The sequence below is a fragment of the Tenrec ecaudatus genome, chromosome 16, assembly GCF_050624435.1.
Source record: "Tenrec ecaudatus isolate mTenEca1 chromosome 16, mTenEca1.hap1, whole genome shotgun sequence".
NCBI lineage: Eukaryota > Metazoa > Chordata > Mammalia > Afrosoricida > Tenrecidae > Tenrec > Tenrec ecaudatus.
In genome coordinates, this window is record NC_134545.1 from 4,800,912 (window position 1) to 4,817,601 (window position 16,690).

Below are 16,690 nucleotides of genomic sequence, written 5' to 3' on the forward strand. Positions count from 1 at the left end.
ACAGATAGAAACTGGAAACACAGGGAATCCAGGACAGATGAACCCCTCAGATTCAGTTGTGAGAGTGGCAATACTGAAAGGGTGGTGGGAAGGTAGGGTAGAAAGGGGGAACTGATTATAAGGATCTACATATAACCCCCTCCCTGGGGGAGGGACAACAGAAAAGTGGGTGAAGAGAGACGGCAGACAGTGTAAGACATGACAAAATAATAATTTATAAATTATCAAGGGTTCCTGGAGCGGGTGGAGAGGGAGGGGGAAAAACCAGGAGCTGATACCAGGGGCTCAAGTAAAAAGCAAATGCTTTGAGAATGATGACAGCAACAAATTTACAAATGTGCTTGACACAATGGATGGATGTACGGATTGTGATGAGTTGTACAAGCTACCAATAAAAAGATAAAACAAAAATTTTTTAAAAGCATTGAGGTAGGGTGTGGGCTACTTTAAGCCAGTGTCACACATTCGTTCGTATGGAGAAGACAGGAAGCCGCTGCTTTACAGGCAAGTCTCTGCCATAATGTGGCTCCTAAGTTAGGATCAAGTCCAAAGCACACCCCCTGTGTCAGCCCATTCTGACTCCCAACAGTGCTCCTGCAAGACAGAGTATCCGGCCCCTGCCTGCCCCCCGCCTACCCCCAAAAAACCCTCACTCCCATCAAGTCAATACTGACCACAGCCACTCTTAAGTCAAAGGAGAATTGTCCCTGTCGGTGTCTGAGACTAATAAAAAAAATTATTTTATTGGGGCTCATACAACTCTTATCACAATCCATATATCCATCCATTGTATCAAGCACATTTGTATATTTCTCGCCATCATTTTCAATACATTTGCTTTCTATTTGAGCCTTTGGTATCAGCTCCTGATTTTTTCCCTTCCCTCCCACCCCCGCTCCCCCATGAACCAAGACTGTAATTCTATACAGCAGTAAAAAGCCTCATCTTTCTCTCACTGAGCAGCTAGCTGGTAGTTTTGAACCGCTGATCTTAAGATTCACAGCGTTACTCGTAACCACTGCACCACCAGGAGTCCTTAGGTCTGCCCCAGAAGGATGTAAAACCTTTACGGAAGTAGATCTTTCTCCCTTAGAGCAGCAAGTGGGTCTGAACTACCAACCTCGTTTAAACCTACATAGGATCTGGTAATTTAGAGTCCAATATTAGCCTGACTCAGAACTCATCTCCCTCTACCTCATCGCAGGCAGGGACCAGCGGCAGCACGTCATGCAGAACTTGGGAGCAGGCTTGTCTTGGTGGCACAGGCACTGGTGGCTGACACTGAACGTAAGTGCTGTTAGCGGCTAATGCCAAATAGCCCATGGTCTCAGCCATCAACCCTCTCTTGTAGGGTCTCCACAGGGAAATGTGGACAGGACTGAACGAGAGCTACGTGGACACGGTGATTCCAGCAAACACCTGTCCCCAACCTACTGGCAACTCCATGCTCCAGACCAAATATGACTGGGAATTACCAAACACTGGCAGCGAGCCTGAGGCAGACCTCCCAGGACAGATAAGGTGGTCTTGGACACCAAGTCAACACAGGAGAGAAGGAGCCAGGTCCACTTGTCTCAGGTCTCCAGATATAGGTCCATCCAGCATGCAGGAGGGGAGTGCAAATGGAGAGTCAGCCAGGTGCCTACCACTCAAGTGCAGTGCCAGACTGACCACTCCCCACTGAAGCAAAGCAGCCACACCCCACGTGGGCTCACCTTGTTAACTGGACAGTGACTGGGCAGACTGGGACAGAAGCCATGGAAAGGAGAAGACGGGGGGCCTGAGACGCCACCTATGGTTGGGAAAGGCCAAGACACATAGGGCCCATGTGCAAGCCAGCAGAGACCAAGGCAGTTGTTTTTCTCCCGCTGTTTCCCGGCCAAGCACTGGGAGACACTAGTGGCCTCAGAGGCCTGGACAGCATTTGCGACTAGAGCAAACTGGATCCCAGAAACCACCAAGTAGAGGTGACAACACCTGTCCTAGTAACGAGGCTGTCATCCTCTGGAGTTGAACTCAGGGGGAAGTGGGGCTGGGCCCGTGCCTTGCAGGCTCATGTTGGCCCGGAGACAGAAGGGAGCCCAGAGATCACAGCTGAGAAGACATCCGGGAACTCAGAAAACAAAAACAAAGAAACACCAGAAACGCGAGGAACAAAACTTGCTTTAAACACAAGTATTGCTACCTCAGGGTGGACAGGACAAGGTGGCAGAGAAAACTGAAGCAAGCCAAGTGAGGTATGTGAGCCAGCTGGTCTGTATGGCAAAAAGCAGGGGTGATGACAGAGGACCAGTGGGGGAGAAGCAGGGGATCCTGGGGTCTTCAGAGTAAGGCTGCTAGCCAAGGCCCAGAGCACAGGTTCCCACACCTCCCTGCCCCTTTCCAGAGAAAAACCAACAAACTACTCAGCGCCCTGCTGGTCATTGAAAGAGCTTGTACTATAGGCCATAATGCACTTTTGTATTATTGCCACTTTAGGAAATACTTGGGCCGGTGATTCAAATGCCCGATGAGGGTGGGATTCTGAGGAATGGCCTCCACAGCCAGCTTCAGTCCGGCGAGGGGAAACTTACCACAGGGACAGGAGCTGGAGCCCCAGGGCGCCCCAGGAAGGCAGGCAGAGCAAGGTCCGCTGAGGCTGAAGAGCTTCTGACAAAAGTCTTAGGGTCCTGCTGGGTTGGAGAAAGAGAGAGTAAAGTACCAAGTATGTACCCTGGAGAGTTTTTGTTTTGTTTTTTAATCAAAAACTAGCTTATCACACATGTCGGATCTCTAGCTCAGAAGGGAGAATTCACATTTCCTTTTTGGGATTCAAGGTAAGATGAAGCAACCTGAACCCTGGGACAGAGATGTTGGCCTCTTGGTAGATAGCTGGGTCAAGTTCACAGGTACTGGCTAAGGAAGGCTAAGGGAGCAGCAGTGACAGGCAGACTGTTCCCTGCCAGGCTTCCAGCGTAACAGTGAAGGAGCCTGCACCTGGGAGATTAAGGGTGAGGCAACAGGGGCAGTGCGGCACCTGACCTTCTAATAATGATTGAAGAGGCTAATGTACAAGAAGTACTTAAAACATCCCTGGAAAATTTTAAGGGCTCCACAAAGACATGCTCTCATTCATCTACATCTGTAAGTCAGGACTGAGGCCATGGCAGAGACACCCCACGCTGACCCCGCTGCGCCCTATAATTGTGGAGGGTAGCAGGATGTGGATGTCAAGAGCACTTTCACGTAGGGACTACTGCTTCTCCTTGGGAACCATGGTGAAACATGAAGGGACTCAGCAGACTGCCGGCCGGTCTCCATGTGGAGGGACCAGAGGCTGGTATTAGCTAGCAGCAGGTGCTCCAGGGAGAAAAGGAGAAGTGGGTCCCACAGAGGACCCTGAGTAACCCTCCAGGGTCAAGAGCTGAACTCAACAGGAAGAAGATGGGAACATAAGAATGCTTCAACACAGAGGGCCTCGTTCCTGTGGGAGCAAATGTAGGACTTGGATGAAGGCTTCAGCTGGGAGGAAGGCTTCAGCAGCACAGGAAGGACTGGATGCCAGGCCAGGGTCTTCCTCATTGCACGTGGCAACCAGGATGTGTACTTTTACGGGAGGCTCGGGCTGCTATGCCCATTCAACCTCATGTCCCACAGAGCTTCACTCTAGCCAACACAGTCTGAGTTCCACCGTTTCTTGGAAGGCCACGCAAACACTGAGAAAGGGAGTCTGCTGGATGGGAGTGTGTTCAACGAACCTTTGGGGGTGGGTCATGAGAAAGTTAAGGCTGTGGCTTGAGAGAGCGCAGCAGGCAGCAGTGGAGAGAGGGGCACACAGAGCAGGAGACCAGCCCAAGGACAGCGCTGTCCAAGAGGAGACTGGCCCTGGCACATCCCGCACCCAGTCCTTCTAAGAATGGGCGCAGTGTACTCAGTGGGCTAGGTGTACTGTCTCCAGCTGGTCAGAGGGTACTCAAGTCCATGGGGAATGGTGTCTTTGGTAGATAGCACCCCCAAATGGGAGCAAGATACAGAAAGAAGCCTGAGCCCCAGTCCCACAGCAGTGTGTGTGCTTGGCCAGCTGTGCTGACATTTTATGAGCAGTCCAAGTTACAAACCCATGCCCACCTTCCCGATTTAAACAAACGGTTGTTTTAGCTGTTAACTGCAAGGTCAGCAGTTCGAAACCACCAACCACTCCATGGGAGAAAGCTGGGGCTTTCTACTTCCGTAAAGAGTTAACAATCTCAGAAACTCAAAAGGCCAGTTCTACCCTGTGCTATAGGTTCACTGTGACCAGAATCGACTTGATAGCAGTTGAGGAGCTTTTTTGAGTGAGTTGTTTTAGGACTTGTGCTCGAAGGAGTCTGTTAAATTTAGTTAATGAAATATTTTTTAAAAGTAAAGCCAGGTTATAACTTATGAACCATCCCACTGGTCTTAGCAAAAAATCTGTTATTGCAGGGAGAGAAAGTGGAACCTTTGAGCTTGCTCGCTGTGCACGTCCTGACAGACCCGGCTAGCGGGCCTGGTGCGGCCGTCATCAGCCCGTGCAGCAAGCCTCTAGGGGGGCCCCTCTCTGCGGTGGAGGCCCGGGGCCAGCCAAGCACATCGTGTACCTCCCGGCTGTCCAAGGCTTTCTCATGCACGCGTGCCTCTCGCTCTCCCCTCTTCCCCACCTCAAGAAAACAAAAGTTGTTAACTGTCAGTAAAGGGGCCAGCTGACTTGGCAGCACACTGGTCATTCCTACAATCTTCTCTGTGTCACACCCCCTCAAACGGGGGGAACACCCCCCCCCAAACTTCCACTTGTTAGATTCTCAAGTGCCCCAAAGGCACACAAAACACAAATCTTACCCCCTTAGAAAATGGCTTTAAAGAACAAAAAAATCAAGTACAACTCCCTATTGCCCTCACACTTAATTAAACAGAAGGTGAGATCCCTCCCCAGCCCCCAAGAAGTGACACAGGACTGGGGAGTGTTTTGTTTTGTTGTACATATTGGACACCAGTGCCAAGAGCCCGAACCAGTTTGACAGCCTGTTAGCATCGTCCTTGCTGCCTGTGCTCAGGCTCCTCAATTCTGAGCAGCCTTCTCCTGCCTTCCTTCCGTTAATCCTCCTACACCCCCATCGCTTTTCTGCCCACCTGCTCCCCAGAACTTCTTTTAAAAGTGCTCCGAGTTGGCGTCTCTGCCCACTGTGGGAGCTCCGTGTCAACCCAGCTCCTGGAAGCGCTTCTTTTCACCAGTACCTTGGTCTCCGGCCCGCTCCTGCCGGCACTATCCCAGTTCTCCTCCAGTGTTTCAGAGGGCAGGCATAACTTCTTCAGCGCCTACCTTTCCCAAATCCAGGAACCCTCTGAACAGGGCTGTCCAAACCCATTCTTCCTCATACTTCCATGCCATGTCAGAACTGGTCATGAGGACCATTCTCCTCTCATCCCACAGTTAAGTGACAATCTCCCCACCACTCAAAATCCCTACAAAAGGTGACATTTCCCACCAAGTGTCCCAAGCCAGGATTTTGACAGGGGCCCCCCTCCCCCCACCTTCCCTTCCTAGCCCCACACACCTCTATCAGCTGTGTGCTCCCAATGCAAGTCTCTCCTAAGGATGATTTAATCCTATGTCTTTGCCACGTACACACTCTCCCTCCCGCATTCCTCACCCAGATTTCTTAACTGTCTCTGTTGTTACTATGGGCCTTCCCAGTCACTCCTCATTTGCCTCCTATTGCTCAAATCCCAGGGCAACTAGCATTTGCCACCCCTCCTGGCACCACCATGACTCCACTGTAGCAGGTGGCCCTCCACGCCCTCAGAGGGTCTACAAGTCTGGTTGTCTGTGAATGCTGGTCTCCCTTGGGTCCTTTCTGGGCTTTCCTTTTCATCGCCTTGTCTCCAGGGCAGGTCCTGCAGAGGACCCTCACACACCTGCTCAGACGTCTTCGGGGCCACCACACAGACGGATAACCACCTCTCACTAGCTGTTGAACATCGTGAGGACATACTCGCCGGCTTTGTACAGGCTCCCCGAGGCCGACTGGGATTTCAGGGCTTAGCAGAAAGGTCCCAAATCTATGACCATGCTACCTGACAAGTGTTGGAGCTGATACTGAATACTTTCGGTGAAGGGACTCATCTTAAATCCTGCAGGCTCCACCCTGGACATGTATGAACTACCCAACTGGATGGACACAGAGTATACTCTGCAGAAGAAAAGCCATTCGGGTTACTTGCACGAGCCTGTGTTATTTACCTACGAGATGGCAGCTACACTCTGGGAGAAGGAGGCTGCACAGGCTACGGTGAGTGCTCCCTTCAAGTCCTGTTACAATACCTGCAACGCACTGCAGAACAGAGGTGGCCATCGCCTAAGATAACTTCATGAGCTCACAAGGGCATGAAAAATACATGCGCTCTGGAGGCGCCTCGCCGAGGCTCTCCTCTCGGGTGACACAGGAGTCACTGTGCGTGCCAGAACAGCAGAATAAAGGCGTGGGAATACTTCATGTTCATGAGTCGTGGGGATCAGTCCTTTTTAAAGATCAAATGTTGAATGTCTCTGCTACATCTCCCGAGTAGGGTTCATATTTAGAAAAACTCCTCTTCCTCTGCTGGACAAATGAGTATTTGCTATCAAACCCAAAACCAAGTCCACTGCTGTCAAGCCCATCCTGACTCCTACTGCCCCTGGAGGACAGAGAACTGCCCCCATTGGGTTTCCCTCTGAGCAGTTTGTGGACTCAAACCTTTTGATGCCACCAAGGCCCCATAATATCCGCCACAGCCACTGGTTATCCCTTTTGTGAATCTGCCACATGGAGCAGGTGTAGACACTGGGAACCTAGGCTCAATAAACACCCGAGGCCAGGCCAGGCCGGGCTTGTGCATCAGCTCTCAGCCAACTCAGACTCCTGTACCCAGCTGTGTGAACCTGCCACAAGGAGCCCTGCACAAGCCAGCAAGGGGGTCGAGGGAGGAGGGAAGGCTGGGAAGTGAGGAGCCAGGTCTGTAAAACAGGCTGGCAGGTATGGCAGCCCCAAGTATGGAAGGTCTCAGGCATGACCTATGGTAGAGAGCTGCCTGCAGAGAGGAAGAGCAGTCTGGGGCAGACAGGAGAGGCACCAGCAGAGGGCAAGGCCGTGCAGTTCCTGCTTGCTGTCCAGATGCTGGTGGCCCAGCCCAAGCTCCCACTCAGGTTCCACGATACACTCCAGGGAAGTCCCTTCATGTTACACATCCTAAACTGGGAGGGTCTCATTCAAATGTGATAGGATGGGGAAACTGATCCTCTGTCTGCAGAATCCTGTCTCAACCCTTCTTTCAATAGTTCAGCAGCCCCCGCTCCCCTGGTCTCCACATGGTGTGAATGGGTTCAGCTCAACACCGACCCACTCTACCAATTCCTCAGGAGCCTTCAGAGAGAAAACGGACTGGAATCGGGGCCACCAAATCCCCTTGGTGAAAAGTGCAGCTGAGCCTGAGGGCCCCTGAGACAATGACAGCACTATTCAGAGTCAATGTCTGTGAATGGCCAATCATTCCACATGAAAGACATCAATGTTGTGGTCTCAGGTGGGCACATGGCTATGCCCCAATCTGAACCCATCAAGAGTGGTTCCAGCACATTCCAGGAAGACACACCACGTGCAAATGCTGATGGAGGGAAGGTCTGCGGCCCACGTTATCTGCACGGTTTCTGCCGGTCCTCCTCAGGGAGCACCTACATGCCTCAGAGTGCTGCCACGTGGACTGCAACTCCCAGTGATCCGACATGACGGAGCAGAGCTGCCCGAGTTCCCAGGGTTGTCAGCTTTACAGAAGCAGACAGTCTGGTCTTTCAGCTAATGGGTTCAAACAGCCCACCTTCTAGTTAATACGCCCGTTTAACCCACTGTACCACCAAAGCTCCTGCATGTCTTGCAGGCCCTTCCAAAACAGAATTTGCCATTCCCTCTGCAAAACAAGCTCCTCCTACTACATGCCAAACAGGGCCTCCGTTTCTCCACAGGGATTCCAAGTCTCACTCAAAAGGTGCCGACTACATTTCAGAGGACACTAATACTTGACGGGGCAGATCAATTTCAAGCATGTACACGCCAATTAGCTGTTCAGTTAACATTGGCATAAGGTACTCTGGTAGAGCTACATGTCCATGATTGTGTAATACATACTTTAGGGAATATGAAAAAGCAGGTTTTAAAAAGCATCGAGAAAGCCCACCATCCTTAAGATTCCCAGCTAATCTCTGCTCAGCATTTCCCGTTTGCAGGTGCTTCTGGCAGGTGATTAGAATTTTTGCTAACAGTGCAATCAGACCAGGTGTGGTGTCCTGAACCCTGATTTTCTTCAATGTAAGCATTTTGACACATTTCCTTCAGAAGCATCATACAACAGCCCAGTCAGTGGATGTGTAAGGGACTTAACCATTTTATAACTGCAGCTTTAAAAATGATTCTAGGTATACATCTTTTGTGTACAAAAATTTTTCTCTTTAATTTCTCCAGATGGTTTCTGTGTTTGAAAAAATGAATACAACTATTGCTAGGGCTCTTGATACACCTGGTCAATGTAACTGGCACTTTTACTACCTCCTAATGGTGAGTTGCAGCCTCACAAACTCACAGGGCAGCCCTACCCTGCCCCACAGGGTTGCTATGAGTCGATACTTGATGGATTTTGGTTATGCTCATAACTACTAAATTCTATACGCTTTCAGAGTCTGCGTTTAGACGTTTAGCAACATGACAGGTGAAAAATTTTAGTGTTTCATTTAAAAAGTACAATTACATTAGAGCAGCGGTTCTCAACCTGTGGGTTGCGACCCTTTTGGGGGCTGAATGACCCTTTCACTGGGGTTGCCCAATTCCTAACAGTAGCAAAATGACAGTGATGAAGTAGCAACAAAAATAATTTTCTGGTTGAGGGTCACCGCCACGAGGAGCCGTATGAAAAGGTCATGGCATGAGGAAGGTTGAGAACCTCTGCATTAGAGATGAGTACAGAAGATCAAAGGGATAAATAAACCTGTCAGTTGATTCCCAACCCCCTCCCACCTACTCTGATGCACGCTGGACCTGGTCTGATTTTCAACATTTTATGTATTTTGGTTTGGTTTGTTCATTGGGGTTTCTCTCAAAATATTAAGTCACTGGGTCACCCTCTGTTTTTCTGTATATGGAACCCAGGATTGATGAACCTATGTGAACAGCAAGTAGAATGCGGGTGGGGGTGGGGGGCGAAGGGGGGGAGAGAAGGGACATTGGTCATCTAGGAGTCTAGGAAGAAAAAGTTTGGAAACTGATTGTGGTAGCAATTGTACACTATTGGTGGATGAGAATGAACTATGGAATAATATATGTATTAACTCCCAATTAATAATAAAATTGTTTTTCAAATGTTAAAAGATGCAGAATACAAGGGGAAAACATAAAAAGTATAATTATAAATCCAGTCAAAACAGAAAATGAAAATAGTTTCTTTGCCCAGAGGTAATTACCAATATAGCTATGATTGCCATGTATCTCCTTACAAACCTTTGTCTATTTTTACTCAGAACACCCAATTATTTTGTTTTGAGTTCTCCCCAAATGGGATTAAACTTGTTTTCCTGACTTAGTAACACATTCCAGACATATCTATCAGTCTATGTCAGTCATAAAATTTTAAAAATCTCTCTCCCTTTTGAAAAGCTACATTAACAGCTCTCAGAAATAGTAATCTATGTATGGCCACCTTCTATGTTCCCTCCCACTACCTGTCCCAACAGCAGCCTTCTCTCATAGGACACGGTGTCTGCCGAGGAGCCTGCCTGGCTTGGGCCTTGAGGACAGCACCTGTTAGGACAGAGCACGTGTGCACTTCTAAGTTTTGATCGCTTCTGTCAAATCACCACCTAAAAAGGATGCATCAGTTATAGGTTTCCAACAAGGTACTGGCGTTTTCTCTACACCCTTGGATTAGGAAAAAAATGACCTGATAACCTTCACCTCCCTAATCACAAGTGAGCTTACACACCTCTTCATGGATTCACCTGGCACTATCTTTTCTTAAAAGAACTATTCATGTCCTTGACTAATCGGCTTCCATTTATACACCTTGCTGAGACGCCCCCACCTTGCTTTCACTTTGCAATTTCTTTTGTCATCCAGAAAATTCAATTTTGACAATGGCCAACTGTACACTTTATGATTCGGGGTTTTGAGATGTAAATGTTCTACCCAAAACATGCACTTTCTAGATAGTGTCCTATACATTTTCTACTTCTTTCTAATACCTTCACAAGTGGGGTTATTTCTTTGCTGCTGTGGTCAGCTATTAAATCTATCTAAAAGCTATTTTGAATATGGTGACAATCTTTTTTGAGTTGCTCCACAGTACTTTCATCGTATAAGTGAGTCTTTAAGTAGAATTGACCTTTGTCCCTTTATCAATTAATCTACTCTTGGACTCGCCACTTATCATTCATGTTACTGTAGCGCTACAACATGTTTAATATGTGACACGCATACAGGCCCCCAGTTTTCTGTTTGAAAAATTACTAGACCAGCAATTTATCAAATGTCCAAGAGTCCCAGTGGGATTTCAATGGGAACTACACTGAGACGATAACGAAGCCTGTACAGTAGAGCTATCTTCACAACAATGTCTTTGCATCCAGGGACATTTTATGAGTGTACATTATTGGGCTAGCTGAGCTACTAACCACCAGGTATCCGTTCAAGTGCATCAGTCACTCCATGGACGAGGCTGGCTTAAAGCCTCAGAAACTGATACAGCAGTGGTTCTCAACCTGTGGGTCTGGACCCCTTTGGGGGTCACCAAATTCATAACAGTAACAAAACGATAGTGATGAAGTAGCAATGAAAATAATTTTATGGCTGGGGGGGGGGTCACCACCACATGAGGAACTGTATTAAAGAGTCACGGCATTAGGAAGGTTGAGAACCACTGAGATACAGGGTCTCAATCAACTCGATAGCAGTGGGTTTGGTTGGTTGGTTGGGTTTTTAAAACCTCTGGGTAAAGGTTTTTTAATAAGCTTGGGTATATTTCCTATACTTCATTCTAATGCTTTCTAGGTGTGTTGCCACTGAAAACAGAACATTACTTTTCTATGAGGATTAATAACAATGTTCTGGTTTATATTAATTTAAATAATTTATTATTAAGTTTTACTCATTTAATTTTATTATTTGTTAATACGCATATTTTCAAGTGTTTATCCAAATGTATTTTTTCAATCCAGCGGACTATCTATTCACATCCTATAGCCATCTGTGTAAGGATTTTCCATTATTTTCCTCATTGTTTATCACAAACACTCCCCTAATTTGGGGTTTGGCTTTTAATCCCAGGGTTTTGTTTCCCTTTTCTTCTTAAATGAGCTCAGAATTTTCATATGGTCTTACACACGCCGAGTCTCATGATTTACTCCAGCATTTCTGATCTCACTCACCGCCATCCAGTCAACTCGCACCCATCCTACAGGACAGTGCAGAACAGCTCCTTCGGAGGTTTGGAAACGGAAACTCTGTACAGGAGCACACAGCCCCATCCTTCTCCCACGGAGCTCCTGGCGGGTTTGAACCACCAACTTCAGGGTTAGCAGCGCAAGGCTGAACCCACTGTGCCAGTCTTCACCTCTTTTATCCCACAAGACCTGCACATATTATTTTCCTCAATTAAAGACAAAACAAAGCATAACCCAAAGCCCAAGGCTCAGGAGGGTCCAGTAGTCTGTGCAGGGCATGTTGCTGGTCCAAGAAAGCAGTGGTGCTCTGGCCAAGGCACGCCCGCTGCAGAGCCTGTGCTCGGTCCACTTTAGCACCCACTGCTCCCTTCCCCAGTGGTCAAATAAATGGCAGCGTCCGTGTCCTGTACACTCACGATGGTTGCTTGGTCATCAACAGATCTTCCCACAGACTGGAGTTGATTTCTGGGGAGCTGCAGAGGTTCCAGGGGCCTGGACAGAGACTCTCAAGCGGGCGGGACACTCTGAAAACACGGCGATTAGGAGGGGTTTCAAAAGTTCAGGGGAAAATGGAACTAAAAGCTACGTTTTGAAGCTCTTTCACATGTGCTCAAATATCAGGGAGGGTTTGTCCTGCCCGCAATTACGCAAAGTAACCATGAAGTTCACTTCAAAAGAGTCTCCACCCATCAGCTTCAAATGCCACACGCAGGAGTCGGCCTGGCTTTCCTTTCAGGACACTCTCCGCCCTTCAGGGTGGACAGCCTCGCAAACGCCACCAAGGGTTGCTGGAGGTTGGAATCCCGTTTCGGTTCATTTCCATGACCTTGGAGGAAATGTCTCTAGCCTTCTCCACAGAGAAAGCACTTGCCACGTTAAGGTCGCACCTCGGTTGCTTAGTGCTTTTTTTGTTCCACTGTGACCACAGCGTGCTTCCTCACCACCCCTCCGCCCCTTTTCTACAAAGACCTTATTTTCAGCAACCAGAAAGTGGTACATTTCGCTTAAACTTTGGGAACCTGACCACGTATCATCATTTTCTGGTAATAATTTCTATAATTCTCTTGTTTTCCTAGCAACAGCATCTTCATGCTTCCCTTCTTGTCACTCAAGAGGCTCCCTCACTTCTATCTCATCCATCACTGCTTTGGTGAAAGTTAGATGAGCCAGAAGGAGCTCTGGTTACCACTGGGCTGCCAACCGCCAAGGACAGCAGTTCAAACCCACCAGCCATTCCAAGGATGAACAGTGAGGCTTTTTGTTCCCATGGAGATCTAAAGTCTTGGAAACCCACAGGGGCAGCTCTACCCTATTCAATAGGGTCCCTCTAAGTCAGAACAGATTTGACGGCCATGCATTTTATATAAACAATAGAAAATACCCCCTACCCCCATGCCCAATTTTAACTTGACTTTGATATTTCTCTCAAGCATAATGTGGACAACCAGTTTAGCATATATGTCCTTAGAGCATTACCAAGAACAGTCTTTGTATCTTCATTTTTTAAAAAATTAGAATTGAGTATTTAATTTTTAATCAGATGCCTACTTTGGTCTAAATTTAGCTGTTAGAGAGACTTCAAATGAACTGCTAAGGCAAAGACCCTACCTCTTCTAAGCAGACCTGGGGAATGGCCTGCCAACTGCTATCTCCACATCTATCCAACTCTGCACATAGCAGCTGGAGTGGTTTGCAATGTAAATCTGATTATCTCACCAGCCTGCTCAGTATCCAACCCCTGCAATCGTTTCCCATTTCACGCGGGACAACACGCATCCTCAAACAGGCAGTACAAGACCCTACACGATCTGGCCCCTTGCCTAGCCACGCTTCCCCTCACTCACTATCACCTCTCCGTTCCAGAGTGGGTGAAGCATTTCCCCCTTCAGGGCCTTCCCACAAGCTGCTCCCCTGCCTGGAAAATTACCCCGCTTCACTCTACACTCCCGCCTACTCACCCTTCAGATCTCAGCAGAGACGTCTCTCCTGGGCCTCCTTGCCCAAACCGACAGTCTAGTTCCCGGGTTACTCTCTCTCACTCCAGGCTGCGCTGAACTTTCCTGGCAGATCTTGTAGCATCTGATTGTACATGGAGCTGTGTGCCTGTGTTTAACTTTTCTTTCTCCCCATGATAACCTCCAAAAGCATAGAGATATTGATTTTGTTGGACCCCCCCTAGAGACCCTCAAATATTTGTAAAAGCAAGGAAACTACCTACAAAGTCCAGAATTGTATCTAATTAAAGCCTCGAGGGGATACATCACTTAATCAATATTTAAATTGTTAAAACTCTTATACTACCTACATGTTCCCCCACAAAAAGGGCATAAAAGCTAACCTGAAACTACTGCTGTCGCAAGGAAAATACACACACTCATTCTCATCACTAGGAAGTTACGCTGAGAATACAATGAGAGTTTTGTTTTATCTGGGGCTCAATTTGCTGATACATTTATTCATATCCAACCAATTTATACGCCTCTTTTTAAGGCATGTAAAGCACTAAGAAAAATATGCTTTGCTAAGAACGCTTCTAAAAGTTTAACGTAGTAGCAGTTCTTGATAAAAATCAATCACCAGCAAAATGACAAATTAAAGCATTCCAAGCTGACTATCTCTAGGAGTAAGATCCAGGTGAGATCAAAAAAGAAGATAGAAGCTAAACTGCAGACACGTTTTGGATCGCAAAGAGTAATAAAACCAGTATTTATGCACCACCTCATTTTACAAGGCATTTTCACACACAGTGGATGGCTGACCTCTAAGGGAGACAGGGCAGGCTTCGTAGCTCTTTCTGAGAAGGGTCGTAAGGAACTCTAGTGGCACTGTGGGTCAGGCACCGGGCTGCTAACTGGAACCAGCCACTGCTCAGGAAGAAAGGGGAGGCTGTCCCCTTCCATGAAGACTGGCAATCTTGGAAGCCCTGCAGTGTTCCTACAAGTGGGCATCAGCTTGATGGCAGTGGGTTTGGTGTTTGCTTTCAAAAAGTGATTTGAGTGTCCTCTCCAAGGTCGTGGGACTTAAGAGTCATACTAGCATGGAGTGTGGGGCACACGGAAATTTGTTAAAAGAATCTCCCTCACAATCACCCTGTCTCTAATGAGCGAAGATTTGGGCCCCTTTATGAAATCTTTGCTTTATTTAACTTTGCTAGAGTATAAGAGCAAATGAAACCTTAAAATCGCCATCTATCTGGAAAAGGCACAAAATACGCTAAGACAGCAGTTTCTCAACCTGTGGGTCGAGACCCCTTTGGGGGGTGGTGGTGTCAAACGACCCTTTCACAAGGGTAGGCCGATTCATCACAATAGCAACATGACAATGATGAAGTAGCAACATAAATAATTTTATGGTTGGTGGGGTCACCACCACATGAGGAACTGTATGAAAGGGTCGCAGCCTGAGGCAGGCTGAGAAGCGCTGCTCTAAGGCATGCCCACCTATGGAAGAGGTTGCAGCAGTTCCCAGGGATGAGTTAAGCACCGTATGTTGGGACGGCACTTGCTCAGCCAGACAAATGAAAGTATGCGCGTAGGAATGTTGTCAAAGATCAGAAAGGGGAATCACTGAGCAGTTTTTCTCTGGAAAAGGTAGGGACAGGGCAGAGAGGCACTGGCAGACTCTGGCCACCTTAGGGATGTTTACTTAACCAGGACCCCTGGTGGCACAATGCCTTAAATGTTGGGTTGAGAGCCAAAAGGTCAGTAGATCAGCAGATCCCAAACCACCAGCTGCTCCAGAGAGAAAGATGAGGCCGTCTGCTCCAGTGAGGATTTTCCGTCTTGGGTACCCGCTGGGGGAACTTCTACTCTGTCCTACAGATCACCAAAAGCAGCAATTGACTTGGCAGCAGTGGACTGGGGCTTGGTCTGTGACGTTTTCATTTTCACAAGGAAAACGTGTGACTTTACAAACTGAAAAACCATTTCGGGAGATGTAACTGAACCTGTGGCTTGGGCTGGCAACCCCTGTTGGTGCTCCAGAAGGAGGGACCCCCCCCTCAAAGAGAGACATAATGTGTAAACAAGAGCGGTGCCATCCTGTGAAAACCACAAGCTGTCTACGTTTCACAACTGTCCCCTGCAAAGGGCCAGGGTTGGAAATATTTTGTAAAAAGCTGGTCTCCTTCCTTTGTTGCAGTCAGACACCAACGAAACACTCGCCCTGAAGTCTGCTGGGCAAGCTCCGGAGCAGACGAGAAAGTCAGAGTTGGGGCAAGAAAGGTTTCACAAAGGAGTTTGGCTCAAACGGGCGACGGGGTTGGCAGCACCGTGGGGGCAATGAATCCAGAGGGGAGCGCCCAGGGGTGCCGAATGCGCTGTAAGTGCAAGCGGGGAGGGAAGAAGGGACGCTGCGCTCGGGTGCTGCTCCCGGGTGTGGGGGCAGAGAGGGCCCGTTTACCTGGGGGAACTCGGGCCCTCGCCGTGGTCAGACAATGGAGGCGTCCGGCGGCCGCAGCGTCCAGCGCTGGGGCGCGGGAGGGCGCATCACCTGAGGTGGTGCCCGGCCGGCTCGCTGGCCCGGAAGGCGCTGGAAAGAGAAGCACATCACAGCATGCAGCTCGCCCCTCCGCAGCCCCGGCTGGCGCCCCGACCCCCGCCGCGGCCATTACCGCCTCCCCTGGGACCCGCCTGGACCGGCTCCAAGGCGCGGTCGCTCGAGCGGCCAGGCGGTGCGGCTCCCCGGGCCAGTGGCTCCACAACAATGGGGCCCGGCCCGGAGTCCGGCTTCCGCGGGGCGGCCGGCCCGGCCCTGCCCGCCGCCATCTGTGCGCCCCGCTCCCGGCTCCCCGCTGTGGGCCCGGGACCCTGTTGGCAGCCCGGAGGCGGCGTCTCCGACGGGACCCGCACAGGGGCCACCGGCCGCGGGGAGCGGCCCTGACCTTCCGGGCCGGTGCCCCTCACCGGCCGCCGCGGCAAGCCCATCCCGAGTGATGGGTTGTTAGCCTTTCTTTAATCCACTCATTCTCCCTCCGAGCCCGCGCCCCTGCCCCCCACCCGCCTCCAGACGGAAGAGAAATAAAAAGACCGCAGCTGGCCGCTCGGGAACTCACTCCGAGTGCGGGCTGAAGCACCCCAGGCCGCGGGCTCTGCGCACCCACCCTCCCGCTCCTCAGGGGACACCTCACAGGTGCGCCTCCGAGCCGCGCGCGCGCGCGCTTCGCACACCCAGACGCCTCCGGGGGACGGCGCGCGTGCGCACGCACGAAGCCGGCCAGCCCCCGGGGGAGCGGGC

At 49.5% G+C, this 16,690-nt stretch overlaps 1 protein-coding gene across 4 annotated transcripts in view; it reads right to left on the bottom strand.

Moving 5' to 3' along the window:
• ZNF664 (zinc finger protein 664) overlaps window positions 1-16,690 on the bottom strand; it is a 29,402-nt gene that overhangs the window by 12,295 nt on the left and 417 nt on the right. The window contains exons 1-3 of one of the 4 annotated variants that reach the window (XM_075535068.1): window positions 16,509-16,643; window positions 15,857-15,985; window positions 2,574-2,669 (exon numbers count right to left, since the gene is read on the bottom strand). The gene's annotated coding sequence lies outside the window, so the exon portion shown is untranslated. Of the gene's footprint in view, window positions 1-2,573; window positions 2,673-15,856; window positions 15,986-16,508; window positions 16,644-16,690 lie in introns of those variants that run through there. The other 3 variants (XM_075535069.1, XM_075535071.1, XM_075535070.1) reach the window with 3 other exon arrangements.